Source organism: Ctenopharyngodon idella, chromosome 3 (genome assembly GCF_019924925.1).
Source record: "Ctenopharyngodon idella isolate HZGC_01 chromosome 3, HZGC01, whole genome shotgun sequence".
In the NCBI taxonomy this organism is placed as follows: domain Eukaryota; kingdom Metazoa; phylum Chordata; class Actinopteri; order Cypriniformes; family Xenocyprididae; genus Ctenopharyngodon; species Ctenopharyngodon idella.
This window is the reverse complement of record NC_067222.1, coordinates 57,097,023-57,116,227: the sequence shown is the minus strand read 5'-3', so window position 1 is coordinate 57,116,227 and position 19,205 is coordinate 57,097,023. Positions and strand designations below refer to the sequence as shown.

The 19,205-nt window shown below is 36.1% G+C and overlaps 2 protein-coding genes across 2 annotated transcripts in view; both read left to right on the top strand.

The window, feature by feature from the left end:
* Positions 1-19,205, top strand: part of LOC127508849 (gastrula zinc finger protein XlCGF8.2DB-like) — a 537,748-nt gene that overhangs the window by 141,811 nt on the left and 376,732 nt on the right. The window lies entirely within an intron of this gene.
* Positions 1-19,205, top strand: part of LOC127508848 (uncharacterized) — a 630,120-nt gene that overhangs the window by 298,841 nt on the left and 312,074 nt on the right. The window lies entirely within an intron of this gene.

The window sequence follows — 19,205 nt, the reverse complement described above, 5'->3', positions numbered from 1 at the left end:
TCAACAGCTCAAAGGAGGCGTCGGTCAGCTGCTCGCAGATCACGCTTTCGTCAACAGCTTATTAAATATTTGTCAAATAACGTAAGTATAATCACCTATTTAGCTAGAAAATTTTACCTCAGAATAAAAAGACATGTCTGTGAACACTTATTGACTGGCTGTTTAAAAAGGTTGGAGGATAAGAAGAAGTGACTGTATTTGACATCTAGGGTCTCCTGGGACATTTGATATGATTACAACTAATTTGGGTGTTTGAAGGACAAAGAGCGAATCCGACTCACAGAATTCACTTCACACAGGCTAGTTTTCTCTCTCCAACACCTTCAGCTTCATTCCCAGAAAAAAACCTGCTGTTGGTCGGCATATTTTGAAAATCATAGACAAATTTTGATGTAATTTGGCATAACATATGCAAATGGTTTGTTTGAAATCATTAATTATATAGTCAGGATTGACAGAAAAGCATTGATCAGAATATAATTCAATAAAAAAAATGACAAAATGACATTAAAATAATTGATCCATTCTGCCATCATTTATTCACCCTCAAGTCATTCCAAACCATCATGGGTCATTCCGTGTCAAATCAACCACATTTCAGAAACTTCCCCGGCTCAAATTTTGGATTTTGTTAATATTTTTTCTGTAGAAAGACAAACATAAATAGTGATGAAAACCAAAATATTAAATGTCACAGATGTATATTTACTGAGTAATCCACTATTTTGTAGAGGAGGGTCAAAATGACCATTTTCACCTGAGATTTGGAGCCAAATTAGAGGGGTGTAAAAATGACTTTAGAAAGATGGCAGCATCATTATTTTATTTTTACACAGAGATTGGTCGGTCTGTTAGTAAAATCTGTTGACTTTAACAATCTTTGTTTCATTATATGCCAACAATGACAGTTCAAAAATGGGGAAAAATCACTTCTTGTGTTTTTTACCTCAAGTTTGCATGTTTGTAACTCAAGAAGTGTTAAAGATATCTTAATATCCTTTTAGATTCTGCTTCTTAACAAACTTTCCTTTTGGTATCTTCTTTTTAAAGACTCTCGATGGTTCAATCCCAGAGATATGGAGATCTTAATGCGTCTCCATGAGTAAATTGGTCAATTGTACACACTTTCAGTTGTCAAAAGCCAAATGTGGGTCACTTTGCATACAGCTGATACTTTTTATCTTTTAAAGAGGAACATCTGAGGAACAAATAATGTTGAAACTAGAAATGTATCTTGTGTTTTTCTATCAGCTCAGTTCCATAGAACATACTTGAGTGCCATAAATATTCACTTTCCAAAGTTTGCATGCCTGTAACTCTAAAAGTATTCAAGATATTTTAATATCCTTCTAGATTCTCATTCTTAAACTTTCCTTTTGAAATCTTCATTTTCAAGGCTCCTATATAGTTCAGTCCCATAGATGTGGGGATCTCATGTTCAAATTGTTGAATTTTACCCATTTTCAGTGATCGAAAACCAAATGTGGTTCACTTTTCACACAGCTGATACTAGAAATGTATCTTGTTTCTCTCTATCAAAACAATTGAATACAACACACATACAGTGATAAAAACAAACATTATGAACCAGAATCTAAAACCAATTTACTCATGGAGCCGCATTAAGATCTCCATTTCTCTGGGATTGAATCATCAAGGGCCTTTAAAATGCAGATATTAAGATATCTTTAATACTTCTTGAGTTACAGGCATGCAAACTTGAGGCAAAAAACACAAGAAGTGCTTTTTGCCATATTTGAACTGGGACCATTGAAACAAAGATTGATAAAGTCAACAAATTTTACTAACAGACCTACCAATCTCTGTGTAAAAATAAAATAAAATGCCATCTTTCATTTTTACACCCCTGTAAATTGGCTTCAAATCTCAGGTGAAAACAGTCATTTTGACCCCCCTCTACAAATATAATATAAATATATATCTGTGACATTTAATGTTTTGGATTTCATCACTATTTATGTTTGTCTTTCAACAGAAAAAATATGAACAAAAATCAAAAATTTGACCCGGGGACCTCTGGTTGAGTTGGCACGGAATGACCCATGAGGGTTAGTAAACGGTGACAGAATTTTCTGTTTTATTAATGGTACAATCCTGTCATTTCCTTCAAATGCAACTTCAATCAAAACTGAAAAATAGGCTGCAGGCTTCATTGTGTATTTTCTGGGGTGGTGTGGTGCAGATAAGGAGGCTGTTTAGATAAAGCTGCAATGTGGCCACAAATTCCAGATTGATCCTAGAATTTGCTGGATGGGAAAGCAAAGAAATTAAGTAATTTATTGTTATAAATGAATGCATATAAAAATACACAAGAGAGAAAAAAAGACACATGATTCAATAAACTTGACAACGTTGTCAACGTTGTTGAGAGAGCCTTCAGGATGCTGAAGACATGCTGGCGCTTCATCTTCTTCAAGGCCCTGGAAATCAGCCCTGCCTTTGTGCCGGATGTTGTTGCATGCTGTGCGGTGCTCCATAACCTCTGTCTTCAGAATGGGGACATTGTTGATCCAGAGGTTGTAGAAGATCCTGAAAATGACCCACCTGAACCCCAAAACACAGAAGCCAGCGCAGGAGAGGATGTGCGGGACAATCTGGCTGCAGCTGTGTCCGCACCAGACAGCTGTGTGCGTGCCCTTCATGAGCATGATTACCTGTAAGACAATTTAACAGGTTAAGACTCTACAAATCAGTTCTTGTTCTCAGATTGACATTGTTTAAGCTTCTCTATGTTAGCTGGTTAATATGTAAATAGTTAGGTGTGTGTGTGTGTGGGCACAGCCCACAGGGTGTTGTGATGCGAAAAGTGCAGTAGCAGTAGATAGAAAGAGGTGCACTGCAACTGTATGCATCCTCCTTACTTACTGCTCACTGCCACTGTCAGCCCTAGTGATGAAAAAAATAGTTTTTTCAGGGTTTCTGTGGGTTTTATAAAGGTAAATTAAAGAACACTTTAAAGAAAGTTTACTGAATAATTTGAAGGGAATACAACTCATCAATATGTTCTCTAAATGTAAATTTATAGGGAGCAGACATAGCAACACTTAAAAGTTTACTAACACTTCAAAAAAACAACAAATAGATTTGTACTGATCTCCATTACACTCAAAAAAATAACTCATTGGACAAACTCAATTTAATTGAGGGTAGGTTTTCCATCCAATAAATATTATAATAAAACTCATAAAAAACAAATTCATGCAATGAAATGTAATTGAGTTGGTGCAACTCAATTTGGACTAACTTAATTGAGTTGCTCCAACTCAGTTTGAACAAATACTTTAAATGAAATTGATACACTTATAAAATTATTTTATGCTTGTCAAACTTGAATTAAAACATTTCATTGGAAAATCAAATATTATGAAGTAATCCTTCTTTTGTACCCCACAGACACAAGACAAATCTTGACTGAAATATTTTTTATTTAAAACTCAAACAGGTGTGCAATTGTTATTTACTGTAAAATGTATTTTTTTTTTTTTTAAATTATTTAACCAAACAAGCTAGTTGTGACAGTGAAAGTACCTATTTTTAAAACCCTTTTATCCAGTCTGGAAACTTGACTTAATAACAGTCAAAAAAATAATTGACTCTAAAATAAATGTAAGAATCATATATACATATGCATAACGGCTTGTCTTAATTGTTCACCCAAAAATGAAAATTTTGTCATCATTTACTCACCCTCGGGTTGTTCCAAACCTGTATAAATTTCTTTAGTCTGCTGAACACAAAGGAAAATATTTGAAGGTGAGTGAATGACATAATTTTCATTTTTGGGTGAACTGTCCCTTTAAAACAACTAGAACCACTAACTAGAAATACATGTATTGGTTTACTTTTCCAATTAATAATAAAAAAAAAAAAACTTGTACTTTTTGTGTATGCGTGCCAGTATGTAAACTACTCAATATTGTAAAGTCAAAATAAACTTGACTATTAATAGCACAATGTAATATAACTTGACCCATATTACAAGTAACATATACATGTAGGGCCTAATGACTTGTATAACTCGAAACAGACTAGAACCACTAACTAGAAATACATGTATTGGTTCACTTAGTTTTCCATTTAACAACAACAACAAAAAAAGGGAAGTGTATCAAAAATAAACATATTTGTACTTTTTATGTGTGTGTGGTGTGTAAGTGCAAGTATGTAAACAACTCAGTATACTCATCAATCCTCAATTTGCAACGATGTGTTCTCAAAAGTGTACATCTCATGCAAACAGCTTAATTTTAAGCTGTTGGATCTTTGCATTCAGCTTATGTCCATCCAAGTTCATTTTCTGGATAAACTCAAAGGTGTATTTGAGGTTGTCAGGAAAGCTTAGATTAACTGCGTAAGTGAGACTGAACAGCATGATGAATGCCAAGATTACGCAGTCTAGGTTGCTCAAAACCTTAATGCCCTCGATCACAACTCCTATGTCTTCTGTTCCTGTACAATCTCCTCTTTGGATTGTGTAAATCCCCATGACTGTGTTTGCAATTTCATTTTCTGCATCCTCAGTGGCCTGGACAATAACACAAAACACTTTGGTTAAGCCCAGCTGAATTTGACCGTTTTTATTTTAAAAGTAATCAGCAAATAGCTTTGCTTTCAATCTGAAACTTAAAGGGTTAGTTCACCTAAAAATGAAAATTATGTAAATAATTACTCACCAAACCCGTAAGACCTTCGTTCATCTTCAGAACACAAATTAAGATAATTTTGATAAAATCTGATGGCTCAGTGAGGCCTGCATCGCCAGCAATAACACTCCCTTTTTCAATGCCCAATAAACTACTAAAACATATTTAAAACAGTTCATGTGACTACAGTGGTTCAACCTTAACGTTATGAAGCGATGAGAATACATTTTGTGCGCCAAAAATAACAAAATAGAGACTTCATTCCACAATATCGAGTGATGGCCGATTTCAGAACACTGCTACAGGAAGCTTTAAAGCTTTATGAATCTTTTGTTTCGAATCAGTGGTTCAGAGCGCCAAAAATCACGATTTCAGTAAAAGAGGCTTTGTTACGTCATAAGTGTTATGTAATTAAAAGTCACATGAACTGTTTTAAATATGTCTTTAGTAGCTTTCTGGACATTGAAAGTGTTAATTATCTTGCTGGCAATGCAGGCCTCACAGAGCCATCGGATTTCAACAAAAATATCTTAATTTGTTCCGAAGATGAATGAAGGTCTTACGGGTATGGAACGACATGAGGGTGAGTAATAAATGACATAATTTTCATTTTTGGGTGAACTAATCCTTTAACACCTTCCTTGGACAGTTTGATTTGGCATAAACAAAATTGATAGAATAAAAAAAAATTTATTCTCGTCGCTTCATAACATTAAGATAGAACCACTGAACTCACATGAACTGTTTCAAATATGTTTTTAGTACCTTTAAGGATCTTGAAAGTTTCAATGGCTTTGCTCTCAATAGAGGCCTCACTGAGCCATCAGATTTCATCAAAAATATCTTAATTTGTGATCCGAAGATGAACGAAGGTCTTACAGGTGTAGAACAACATGAGGGCGAGTAATTAATTACATTATTTTCATTTTTGGGTGAACTAACCCTTTAATACAGTGTGTGGTTACCTAGATGATCTACGACTGTTTTTTTGTTTTGTGATGGTTGTTCTTGAGTCCCTTTTTTGTTCTGAGCAGTTAAACTGAGATCTGTTCTTCAGAAAAAATCTCCAGGTCCTGCAGATTATTTAGTTTTCCAGCATCTTTTGCATTTTTGAACCCTTTCCAGCAGTGACTGAATGATTTTGAGATCCATCTTTTCACACTGAGGACAACTGAGGGACTCAAACACAACTATTAAAAAAGGTTCAAACATTCACTGATGCTCCAGAAGGAAACCAGGGGGTGAAAACTTGAATTTGAAGATCGAGGTAAATTGTACTTAATTTGTCTTCCAGGAAACATGGAACATTCTGTTGCTTCTGAAGGGCAGTACTAAATGAAAAACATTATATTTAAACAAAATTAGAAAAATTTGGGCGTCTTCATCCTGTTCAAACGTTTTCACCCCCCGACTCTTAATGCATTGTCTTTCCTTCTGGAGCATCAGTGAATGTTTGAACCTTTTTTAATAGTTGTGTTTGAGTCCCTCAGTTGTCCTCAGTGTGAAAGGACGGATCTCAGAATCATTCAGTCACTGCTGGAAAGGGTTCAAATGTGCAGAAGATGCTGAAAAATTGAAGAATCTGCAGGACCTGGAGGATTTTTCTGAAGAACATTGGGCAGTTTAACTGCTTAGGACAAACACGGGACTCATGAACAACCATCACAAAACAAAAAAAACAAATCATTCAGGTAACGACACACAGTATTAAGAAATTATAAAATATATATATATATATATATATATCAAGACATTGTCTGACAAAATCACAATACACATAAGATAAAGACTTTGGTTATAAAGATTTTGGTCTAAAGATTTTGGCTATATGTACACGTAAAATGATCACTCAGGTTAGAAGCAATAGTATCTATTTTATTTGTTCTCTGACATCCTCAACTGAAAGCGCTGCTCCTCTCAGCCACTCACTGAACAGAGCAGACGCAGGTACGCCAGCGGCAGGACCGGGGGGTCTCGGAAGCTAGATCAGGTTAACAAGTATATTTGTCACAACGTGCTTTCTTGGAAAAAAGTCGCAAAAGAGGTCTGAAAAGTCTTTAAGTTGGCAACACTGAAGCAGACTTCCGTCTCCAGGTACCAGCCCGCCACTGTCCAAAACGGCGTTACGGCAATTTTGCACCGGCCGGAGGCAATTACCAAACTGGTTCCGTGTATATCACACCAATGTACATATTTTACGACAGCAAATCAAAGTTAATAATTATGAAGGCTAAATTCAATATAAACTGGTAGTATTATTTTTCTTCAAAACTATCTAAAAAAATGTAATGCCTGTAGTAATAAAATTGAATGCTTTTTATTGCCATTTAAGAATATATAATGCTTGAGGACAAACAACAATAAATAGACAGAGACAGTTTTCACACAGATCGCTTTGCTGAGGCACAAAAGCTGAAGCTGGTCTTTCCGGATGTGTATTTATCCTTTCCTGGTTGTGACGTCACCCGCCGGTGACGTTCACTCTCACCATTGGACTAGTTGACACACGTGCATCAGACGCATTCACTGCAGAGGATCCAATGGTGAGCAAGTGATGTAATGCTGAATTTCTCCAAATCTGTTCTAATGAAAAAACAAACTCACCTACATCTTGGGTTGCCTGAGTTTTTATTTTTGGGTGAAATATTCCTTTAAATCCCAAAAACAGACATTTTAGGTTACAGTTAAACATTTTTTTTACAAAAACAATGTCATTTAAATGTTGTTACTTTGATTTAATGTTATAATTTGTACAGTAGAAAGAAAATATACATTGGAACAAATTATATATATATATATATATATATATATATATATATATATATAGTACCCATTGGCTTTTAATGTAAATATGAGTTCTAAAACTGTACATATATTTTTCATACTTTAGACTATTTACAATAAAATTCATTTATAAATAAAAGTATTTTTGTACAATCAGTGGAATTCAGTTTCTTTAATGTAGAAATGAGTTGTTCTAAAACTGTACAAATATTTACTTAATAATTATCTAATGTGTGCATTGCATGTTTGTTAGGAGTAAGTGTGTATGTGGTATTCCTGGGTTTATAAGCACAGGTTGGGCAGCCAGTAGTTAAAAAAGAACGAGTCCAACTTAGTTTTTACTGACTCCAATTTCTCTCCATCAAAGTGAATGCGTTCCAGGTGGAAGTCAGTTCTGGTTTTGACAAAAAAGTCACAGCCCTGTGATTCCCATTTGTCCAATCATCTGATAATAGTATTCATGGCTGGTTTTGAGAGCAAGCATACCATCTGCTCTTACAGAAAGGTACTTGCACTCTAGTACAATGTCTACATCAAGGCACTTGATTTCAAGTAACCCCAGAGCACCAGTGCTGTCAACCACCTTCCGATCAGGAGATGTGCCTAAATGTGGTGCATGGGTATTTATAACAAAGCCACAAGGGTAAACACGATTGGTGGTTACCTGCTCATATTGTGCAGCTGCATCTGACTCCCGTTCCAGCCCTCTCTTCATTGCCTTTGTCTGAACTGACGTTTTTCTGTTTCTGCATACTGGTGGCAAGGCTGTTAAAGTCTGCAACTCGTGAGGCTATCAGCTTAAAATTGGATGAAGTCAGACGCTGGGAATGAACGCGGTGCCACATCTTACCGTTGCTCTGTCCCCTTGTTGCTTTTTCTAGTGCCTCAGAATCAGAAAGAGTAACAGTCATAACACCATAAAAAGTGCTCTCCTTTTCACTCAGAGCTGTTGAATAAGTGGACAGTTGTGGTGGGAGAGGAAAAGGTGGGTAGGGATCAGTGGAGGTGGTGGGCAACCCGACGACCTGGTAGGTCAGTGCTGATCCATGAGGCAGATGTCCGAATTCAGTTGCAACTTTGTCCACTGGGTATGTCTTTGATGCCTGCAGCAATTTGTACATTTGGCTGTGGCTTCCAATTTTAGCAAGGTGTTCATGAAGGTCATTAGCAAACTGATCACTTGGTAGAGGGGTTGAAATAGGACAATACATGTTAGGTATGATTCCATGACTAGATCTTTTATAGGTTGTTTGAGGTGGATTAGCTGTTGGTGGCTTCAATTTTGAGATTTTTACTGTATTAATAGGTTTAGGGGCTAGACCCATAGAACGTGAGGGAATATGCCATGTCTGTGGCAGGGAGGTTTGACTAACGATAGGTGGAACAGACTTATATTCTAATTTGGTTAAATATCACAAAAATGCAGATTTTATTGTTAAAGTTGATAGAACGCTGATGAGATATTGCATCAGAATAGGTTATATTTACACCACACAAAAAAACGTCTTGCATTTGTAGCATATTGATGTGCAACAAAGACTTTGAGTGTAGGTACTCACCATTAAAATAGTTGAAGGTGACGGGTCTCAAGTGATAGTCATTTATAAATATAGCCAAATTATGCTTCAAGTTACGTTTTGTGTAATAATGTGTTAACTATGAATTTTCTGATCATAGACGGAGGGTAAACCAAACTCCCGGGTAAGGAGATGCGATTCCCATTTAAAAACACATTTAAATAGATTTCCTTGAAATAGTTTTAAGTTACTTGCCACTGCACAACCTACATATTCCAACATAAACACTGCTGATAAATTATTTATTAATAAAGTGTCTATGTTCACAAACCACTGTTAATTTTAACAGATTAGTTCATCACAATCTCAGATTATGTGTTATTTAAAGATACAGTTGTAAAGATAGTGTTCCTGTGAGATAAATGCTGTTGAAGACATTTCATTATGGAATACATGAATGGCAAATCCACAGAAATAAATCATTATAAATTTGCTGAATGACCATAAGATTAGGGGGACACGTTGTGTCATCTGGGGGGGGGCACTGAAACGTTTTTTTTTTGCTGTGATTTTTTTTGTGTGGGTGCTTTGGTGTACATAAATGTATGAATTATACGGACTCATATCATTTGGTTATTTGTGGTGCTTTTGGAGTCTGCAAGTGTCCTCTTTGTGGAAAGACCTAAATTTATCTTGAAAAAAGGTGAAAAATACAGTTTTGTGAGAATCACTTCAAGTTGATGGTTTACTTTGCTGGATATAGGCAATGATGGCAAAATGGACGTGTTAAAATAAATTGCGTATGCTTAATTTCACGATAAGTGTGTGATTAATCGTAATTAATCGCAATTAAAAATCTATTGCCAGCCCTACTGAGAACACATTTTAAAATAAAAACAGAGAAGAGTTAGCGTATTTGCTGACGTCTGACTGTCACCGACACTTGAAAAGCAGGTTCACTTCCTTTATTTCACATAAAGTGAAAAATTTCAGAGCTGGTGTTCAACACGACAGTTCAGAAGAGAAAAAAGACAAATCTACAAATATTGTTTGAGGTGAGTGTTTCGTCCTTTTTTAGTTGTTTTCGTCTATTCTCAAATATAGAAAACTGCAAAAATTAGGAGCCCATAAATACATACAATATTTTCACCTTTGAATGCAGATCTGTGAAATGTGAGATGGGAAAAGTAGGGCTGAATAATTTCTAATAAACTGACACAATCTGTGCTTTCACACATCTGAAGCTTAGAGACTTTTATCTGAAGTAAACTAACCCTAGATATCTTCTCTGAGATATAAACCTGCTTTCTGGAAGGAGTGTGTGTGCGCGTTTTTGTGATTTATGAGGACACAAATTTGTATGATGACAAGGGTATTACAGTGGTATTACGACAAACATGAAATATGAGGACATTTCATGAGTTCTTATATTTAAAATAGCTTTAAAAACATACTGAACAATGTTTTATTAAAAATGTAAAAATACAGACTGTTTTTTGTGATGGGTAGGTTTAGGGGTAGGAGTAGTGTAGACTTGGGTAAATTTGGTTTTATATTCACACATTCGGACTTCCGCATAGGCTACAATAACTTTGTACACTACATTGGACATTCAGTGGACATTCACAAGTAAGTATGCCATTAAAATAATACTTGCCCATTTTGATCGATTGTGAAAAATGTTGTAGGGTTACAATCGTTGGTTGTAAATATCATGTCGCTGTTCAGAATTTGCAAACATTAACTTTATTGCACATTATTAGAACGTTCTTAAACGCGGAAGTCCGAATGTGCGAATATAAAACCAACTTTACCCAAGTGTAGTGTAGGGGGAGAGAATGTACAGTTTATACAGTATAAAAACCATTACACCTATGGAAAATCCTCACTATGATAGTGTAGCGTGTCTGGACCGGTCACTCTCACACACAAGGACCACACGACCACTTGATGAGATTCAACACTGTAATTAGGGAAAATAATCAGTGGAGCAATGGGGCGACAGCTTCTCCCACTCTGGTACACACAGAATATTTTCCGGGGAGAAGCGAAAAGCACATGCGTCATCGGCCTCATACACAAGTAGACTGATATTATACAACAATGGAAAAGAATGATATAAATGTAAATGAATTATACTGCTTATAATATATAAATATCTTGTTTTTCTTACACTTCAGATCAATATTCTTACTCTATTACAATAAATATATGACAGTAGTGTATAATATAAAATAATTAGTATATTACATTATATAAGATACAATATCTATATTACATTATTAACATATACATTAATTCAAATACTCATAACATCCTATAATAAAACAAATAATTATAATACCATTTGTATGTATAAACCCATATTTCACACATTGTATCAAAAATGGAATCAAACATGGGATATATTCAGCACCGTACCATATGCAGGCCGCACAAAGTGCATCACAGACAGCATAAACAATTAAATCCGTTTATTTCTCCCATAACACACTCTCTGTACCATATACATTCATTATCAGTCAACTAAATCTCTTTTCTTTTTGAAACAGAACTGATTGAACGACATACCTGTAATTAAGGGAAATAATCAGGGGAGCAACGGGGCGACAGCTTCTCCCACTCTGGTACACACTAAGCATACAATGCTAATTAGTTAGCTTCATGATATACATCATTTAAATCAAATAACATATTAAACGATACATTTTCATCATAGCTAACATAATTAAATGTTACTATATGTCAAATCACATTCTTCCAGCAACAAATATGCGTTTTAAACAAGAAACATCACCGTACCAGAATATTTTTCTGGGAGAAGCGAAAATCATGTCATCGTCCTCATACACAAGTAGACTGAGGCAATCGCATGTCGTGCAAGAGGAAACCCCGCAGGTGTGTTCCACTGATAACATTCCCTCCCCCAACAAATTCCCAAAGAAAAGTTCCGCTACTTTAGCATTATACTCACATAACTTAAGAACGATAATATAGGAACAAAATTTCGTGAAGTTCACTAAACCAAATTTTTTTTTTTTTTTTTTTTTTTTTTTTTTTTTACAAATGTAGAAAAATATAAAGCATTTATAAACCAATCTAAGAGAAGAAGAAAAAGATAAAAAATAATACAAATACAGAAGAAAATAAACAAAACAAATCAGATTAAATCAATAAATTCTTCACACCAGTTACAATAGCAAAACAAACTTGTGTGTGTGTGTGTGAGTGAGTGTGAGAGAGAGTGAGAGTGAATGTGTGTGTTTGTTTTGGGGCATAGAAGGACAGATTAAGACATTTCACAGAGCAATGAGGACCCTGGGTATAGGAGGACAGTTGGCTGTCCTCATAAAAATGAACCATATAAAACCTTTTCTCAGCATGTTTTAATACCCAAAAAGTGGTTTTCTCAAAAGTCTTTGTATACCAAAAACCTGACATATGTTGTATATTTGTGTGTCCGCCACTGCCCCCCATCTGTTGTTGTGGTCCCTGCATGCAGCGACACACAGGCGCGGGAAATTATACAAAAACGCGGGAAATTATACACAACGCGCGAAATTAGACGCTAATTCAACACTGCGCATGCTCATATTAGCATGACTCATTTTGATTGGCCGGATGGGAGAGAGCTTCTGTCATCAGCTGATTCATTTTCCCGGGAGTTCTGGAAATGCACGCTGTGGAGAACAGGTAAGAAATCAATTACAAAACGTTTTAATAGGTTCGAATGACAAGTTTGTTTATGGTTATGGTATTTAGCAGACGCTTTTATCCAAAGCGACATACAAATAACAACAATACAAAGTTAAACTTAACAGTAAAACGGGTCATTCCACGAAATCAGGGCCTTTTCAACTTTGGCAAATTAAAAAATAAGTTTAATCGATTTGTTTTAAATATCCATGAAATGAAGACAGCTTAAAAGCACAAGAAATTGTATTGTGCCATCTCAGGCTATGTATTTTTTTATTTTATGACTACAAAACCTCATGTTTTGATATTTTTGTCATGCCTGTTATAGACGCATGCGTTACTATACAATAGTTTTAATTAGAACTACGCAATAGTTTTCACATATATGAGCAGTATTTTAGTCCCTCTTTTCACTGGGATTGTTTCAAATTTTGGATTTCTTTTTTTTTTTGGTCATTCAAATGACCAAGAACATACAATTACAAATTTTGGAGGGTGATCACATGTTAATTAAGAAAAGTATATATTTTTACAAGAGAGATATTAAAAGAAGGCTTTTGTCAAAAATACAATATAGATAGGGTTACAATGGAAAAACTTGGAAGGCCATTACAAATATAATTTTTATACTTTTTATGAAATTAATGACAGTAACAGGATTGACGTCATAGTAACAGGACTGACAAGAGTAACAGGGATGACAGGACGCATTCTTCAGTATACGCTGCACATATTTATTTACAAAATATTGTAAAGTTTTACCTTTTTAAATTGCATTATATTGTTTTGCACTCTTATAGTTGTATTAGTGAAGCACATTACATTTCTAAGAGATCTAACGCCCGGTTTTACAGACAGGGTTTAGGCTAAGCCAGGATTAGGCCTTAGTTCAATTAGGACATTTAAGTAGCTTTTATAAACGTGTCTTAGAAAAATACATTACTGCTGTGCATCTTGAGATAAAACAATGACACTGACATATTTTAAGATCTGTCAGTACAAGTTGCTTCCAGTTAAAACAGCTCAAACATGCATTTTAGTCTGGGACTAGCTTAAGCCTTGTCTGTGAAACCGGGAGATAATGTTTTAGGGTACTGAAACCCTTGTGTCCATCAGTTTGTCTGTGCATGTCCCCTCACAGAACTTAAAATATATTGATATACTGACAGCGGGGAAATGTGATGTGAATGTTATGAAAGCATAGAACTCAATTGAAACTGTTTGAATATCCATGCTATTAGTGAGATGAAAAGTATTGAAGCTGTGTTGTTGTTTACATTTTTGTTCTTAATTTCCTTAGCAAATTCTGTCATGCCACGGAGAACTACTCCCCTTCAGGATGCCATTAATCACATCCTTGCAAGAAGAGACAAGAATTCAATGTTGGAAATCAAATATATTAATCCAGTTAAAGGTGAGTGACTTTGACACACTGCAGGCTAGACTGAGGGGTTACACGTCACTGGTTCTTGAACTGATATTATGACCAGTGGTTTTAAGTCTATGACTATTAATTGTACAAACATCAATATAAATTAAAGTTTTTAATAGTATTTTAATAATATTTTAATTCATAGTGGGCATGTCTGTTGCTGTATTCTACACTTGGACATGTATTCATTATTCTGCATGTAGAATTGAAAAAAAAAAAAATCACAACGTTGCATAGTAGCAATTTATAGGAATAATTCAATTTTATGTGATTATTTGCAGTGCTCAGTTGTATCCAGTGGATAGTCTGTTACCCCTGTGTCTCTAATAAGGTTGTGTCTGCAGGTCGTGGTATCTTCACTTTAGCTGTTTTCAATCAAGGAGACTTTGTGGTGGAGTATAGAGGGGAGCTCATTGATGCAGCTGAAGCTGAACATAGACGTGAACTGTACCACAATGAATGTTCGGTCTTCATGTTTGACTTCATATGGAAGCAGAAGACATGGTGGTAGGTTCAGAATGACTAATATGTTTAGATTTCTATAGTGAGAAGTCAGGATTTCTGAAGTAAAGCTCTCATGTTGCTCTTTAAACTATGCATTGAACAACTATACTTGTATTGGATGTTGGCATTAGTATAGTTGCTTACAAATTAAAGTACAATTCAAAAGCCTGTCAATATAAACGTCTGTTTAGTGCATGATGTTTGTAAATTTGCAGTATTGATGGAGCACTTGAAGATGGGTCATTTGGGCGACTGGTAAACGATGAGCACAAGGCACCAAATAGCAGAATGAAGTTGATCGAAGCAGAAGGGAAGCCACATCTCTGCCTTTTTGCACTGAAGGAAATTACGGCAGGAACTGAAATCACTTATGACTATGGTGGGAAAGAATGGCCCTGGCGTAAAGAGGTGGGTCATTTTGATTTTTTTTTTTTTTTTTTTTCCTGTGAATTGGTGTCAAGGTTTAAAGCCTATACATCTAGACATCTTGATAACAATGAAATCATCTCTGTCTTAAAAGCTACTGTGTGTTAAGCTGTGTCAGTTTCGTGATGCCACAGAGATTACACAATACCTATCGCTTGTTAGTGCCAACAATTATAACCAAAAAACAGAAGTCACTTCTTGGTGGAATTCAATCCGGTTTTCAGTCAATCTTGTCAGGTTAATCTTGAACTTGCATGACTCTCCCAGGTGATGCCAGCAAGGTTATCTGTATGTTTTGAAGATTCCCCCTACTGTTACAAGCACTGCTGCCCAGGAGTCTATTAAAGACCATTTCCAAGACCAAGCCATGTCATCCACAGTCTCAATTGAAGGTCAGTGACTGTTAGACTTAATGTTTTACATTAGTTATGTTGGGCATATAAATGTATTGTCTATAAAGGATGTGAAAGGATGGTGTGGTTGCTTCTAGAGTGATGCACAACCCCTCCCTCCCTGGCCTTCCTCATAATATTTCCTGTATTTTACAGAGACCAGAGAGAGAGCAGTAGTCCAGTTCTGCAATATAAAATCAGGCAGTTCTGCTTGTGAGGTGAGGTTGAATACGGCTGTCTGTTAAAGCAATAAGTCCCATTGTTTTACAACAATGGGACTTTAGTCAGTTCAACTGGACAATAACACAATTGTGCAGGTGATGTCCAAGTTCACATGTGCATTTTTCTGTTTAACTTGTTTAGACACAGCTCAGTGGTGCAAGCATCCCTTCTGGCCAACTCCCCGTTGCAGAGCTTGGTGACCACGCCCATGACTTGGAACCCAATGTTTTCTCTACAGACTTATTCAGAGGTGAGTCCCTGCTTGAATAAGCAATGCCTGGTAAATACTGGGGTCTTGCAAAGCACTGTGCCTTCATGTCCTGTGTTCTCTTCAACAGACACCGAATTGAGAGCAGAGTGTCAGTCATCCAGTCCCACACCAGACAACCCTGAGCATGAGGTTAGTTTGAATTCAGCTGTTTATTACGGGATGTATGAATGTTTAGTTTCATAAGGGACATATTTATCAATTAATTACAATTATACTGCAGGTACAGTCTGAAAATCTTTGTCGGTACAGATAGTCATCATTTAACATTATGTTCCCCTGTCTACATCATTTTGAGTGTCATAAACTGAAAGGTTTGAGTGAGGGTGTCCCTCTTAGGTGAAATGGACACTGTACCAGTTGATGCCTGTTCATCCTTGCATACTGCTGTTCATTTTTTAGGTGCATTGTGTCAGAGGTCAATGTGGCACTTCTTCTGCGAAAGAGGGGATTGGAGAAGTTGGTGTCCAGCACCAGGAGGTGTCACCCCCTGTGTTCTCAACAGACCTTACCAGTGGTCAGTTAAAGTTGAGTTTAACTTGAGTTTTACTTTGAGTCTTGATGGATATTTTGAGTAGAATTTTGTCTGTCAGGGATGTGAGTTGAGTATGTTATGCCTATATGTGGTTTTATGACTTGAGGAAAGCCAAGCACTGAATCTCCCTGTGTTCCCTTGTACAGAGACCGAATCGAGATCAGGGTGTCAATCATCCAGAGCCGCGCCAAACGATTCTGCTTGTGAGGTGAGTTTAAATTTACCTTTGTTTTGAAATTGACCAATGGTTAGAAGTACTGTGATGTTCCATGGAACACAATTTTCAGTGTTTTAGTAAACATCTTGCAGCTGTGGTGGAAATGTCCTCTATTCAGTATGGATGGTCTTTTCTAACCACGGTGTCACCCCAACACTGGTGTTTTTCTGAGTGTGCCACACACTGGGAGTTCAACAGTGGAGGACTCAGGGTTTGAGCATGGATGTCATTACAAGTCCAAAGGACAGTGTCCTTGCATACCTTGAGTTTGTCTGTGTCACACACACGTACACAGATCTTTACCTTTTTTTTCACAAAATTACTTTAGTTTCTTTAGAATTGTTTTTACTTTTGCTTTACTTAAATAGATTAGGGTTAATCAACATATTTCCTTGCAGTTAGAGGTTATGTAGTGCTGTGGCTAGGAAGAAGAGAATAATCATTTTCCTTGCCCCTATCAGTTAGTTACCCGCTGTTTCACTAGTGGTCTGTATTGTAGAAAATGGTCTCATTCTTCTTCCTACCTACAGCACTCTCTGTCTTCAAACAACAGGGCTATAGGTTGATTTACCCTGGACCTAGAGTTTAACTTTTAGTGTTAAGCAAAGCCTTTGATTGGTAGAGATTCCTGTTGCCTTTTTTTTTTTTTTTTTTTTTTTTTTTTTTTTTTAATATACAGATATTAGAAGTTAAGCAGGGTAAATCTAAATTTGGCTTTGGACACAGGTTCAGAAACTAGATGTTGTGTTTTTTAAAACCAGATGAAGGTTTACTTCATTATTTAGAGGAATTGTCTTTGCCATCATCACAAGAGTTCCAAGTAGAAGCATATCTTTCTCTTCTGTGTGTGATGAGTGATGCCCAAACAGTTAGCCAAGCTTAACATAAGTCACAGGAACTGAATAGATATGCGTCGCCATTATATCTCAAAAGTAACTTCTTTCCCCCTTTTCATTTCTCCTGAAGGATTTGTAGAAAAGGTTGTGTGAAAGTAAAGCAGCCAAATGTTGTTGTGTTTCCCCCCCCACCACAATGTACAATCTATAAGCTGGTTTTTGCTTTTACCATAAGTAGTTTAATTTCATGCCATGGGTCAGTTCCAGACTCACACCTATAAAGCATAAAAACATGTTGCTTGAATGTTTTATCAGTTCAAACCATTGCGGTGGAAAACACTGTAGTGGCAGATACTATGACATACCACGCAAGTGAGTTTGCAAGCTGAGGCATATGGCACAGAACAGAGAGCATACTGCAAACTAAACTTTTGGCAAAATTTACCATTTTGGAGTCAAAATAGGCCATCGACGTGAAGCGATGTTAGGCTACAACCTTAAATCCTTGCAAATGTTTCGCTCTCTCATTCGGTTCGCTGCAGCTCAGCTAAATGCGTCTTTCATGGACTTTATTCATTTGCAATGTTAACCCAATTGCACAATAAGCGAAACGCCACTGTTTGAACTGTTGTATAGACGAATTTCAACAAGCTCATATTTGCGACACCAATGCAAAAACCGCAGTTCTTGGTTTGATCCGCTACGTGTGTACGTAATGTTTGTGCTGCTTCATCAGCATTTTTAAAGATTAGCTTGGTTGAAAAGCATAATGCACAAACATTTCATTATGTCCAAGTTAGTATCAACACAAGTAAAATGCCCTCAAGTCCATGGTGTGCTCAGGTCATTGCTGAAGTCATTCCGTAATCACGCATACGCTCACAAACTTAGATGACGTTAAGCCCTTCAAGCAAACATTGCATCAAACTTGCAAATTTCTTAGAATGTCTATGTACTCAAAGTATCTGTCCAATAAGTGTCTGTCCAATAAGCATTTCCAAGTGTTATTGCCAACTTTTTCTAACTTTGTGTCTTCCAATAAGTCACTGGGCCTATCTTTATGCATCTGAGTTGATAATAGATCGAGTGGGCTTTTCGAGTGGACTTCGAATTTAGTTAGGCTAATTGAGATGATAAATATACTGTATATAAAAGGTCATGATGAACAAAAACTTTAGGCCTAATAAATCCAGACCTAATTCAATAGATCCACCAAGCAATTGGCAATCCAAATGCTTGTAGTTGTCTCCACACCTTTCCAATTACTTTTTGGAAGAATTCCTTTTATTCTCACAAGCCTTATTAATGTAGGACAAACATTTCAGCATTTCTGTTCCACATTAGACCATTCTGCCAGAAGTCTTTGGGCCAAGGATGCATTCTGAAACATAGCCTATATGGCCTCACACCTTGCATATTACACATTAAAAAAAGAATGTGTTTGGTCAGGTCAGGCTACTAATTTGTCTGTTTTTACAATAACAATGTTTTATAATCAGAATCTCAAATTTCTTGATTAAGACGATGCCATATATCATATTTGTAAGTTTAAATCTGTTTGTATCTGTCTGGAAATCCCATCAGAATGCACCATTTGAACAGTAATTTTTCAAAAAATCCTGCTTTTCATTCTGAACTCACTTTATGCTTTAGTTTTCAGTTCACTTTATGCTTATGTTTAGTGGCATTAGTGAATTTAATGTGTGATGTGT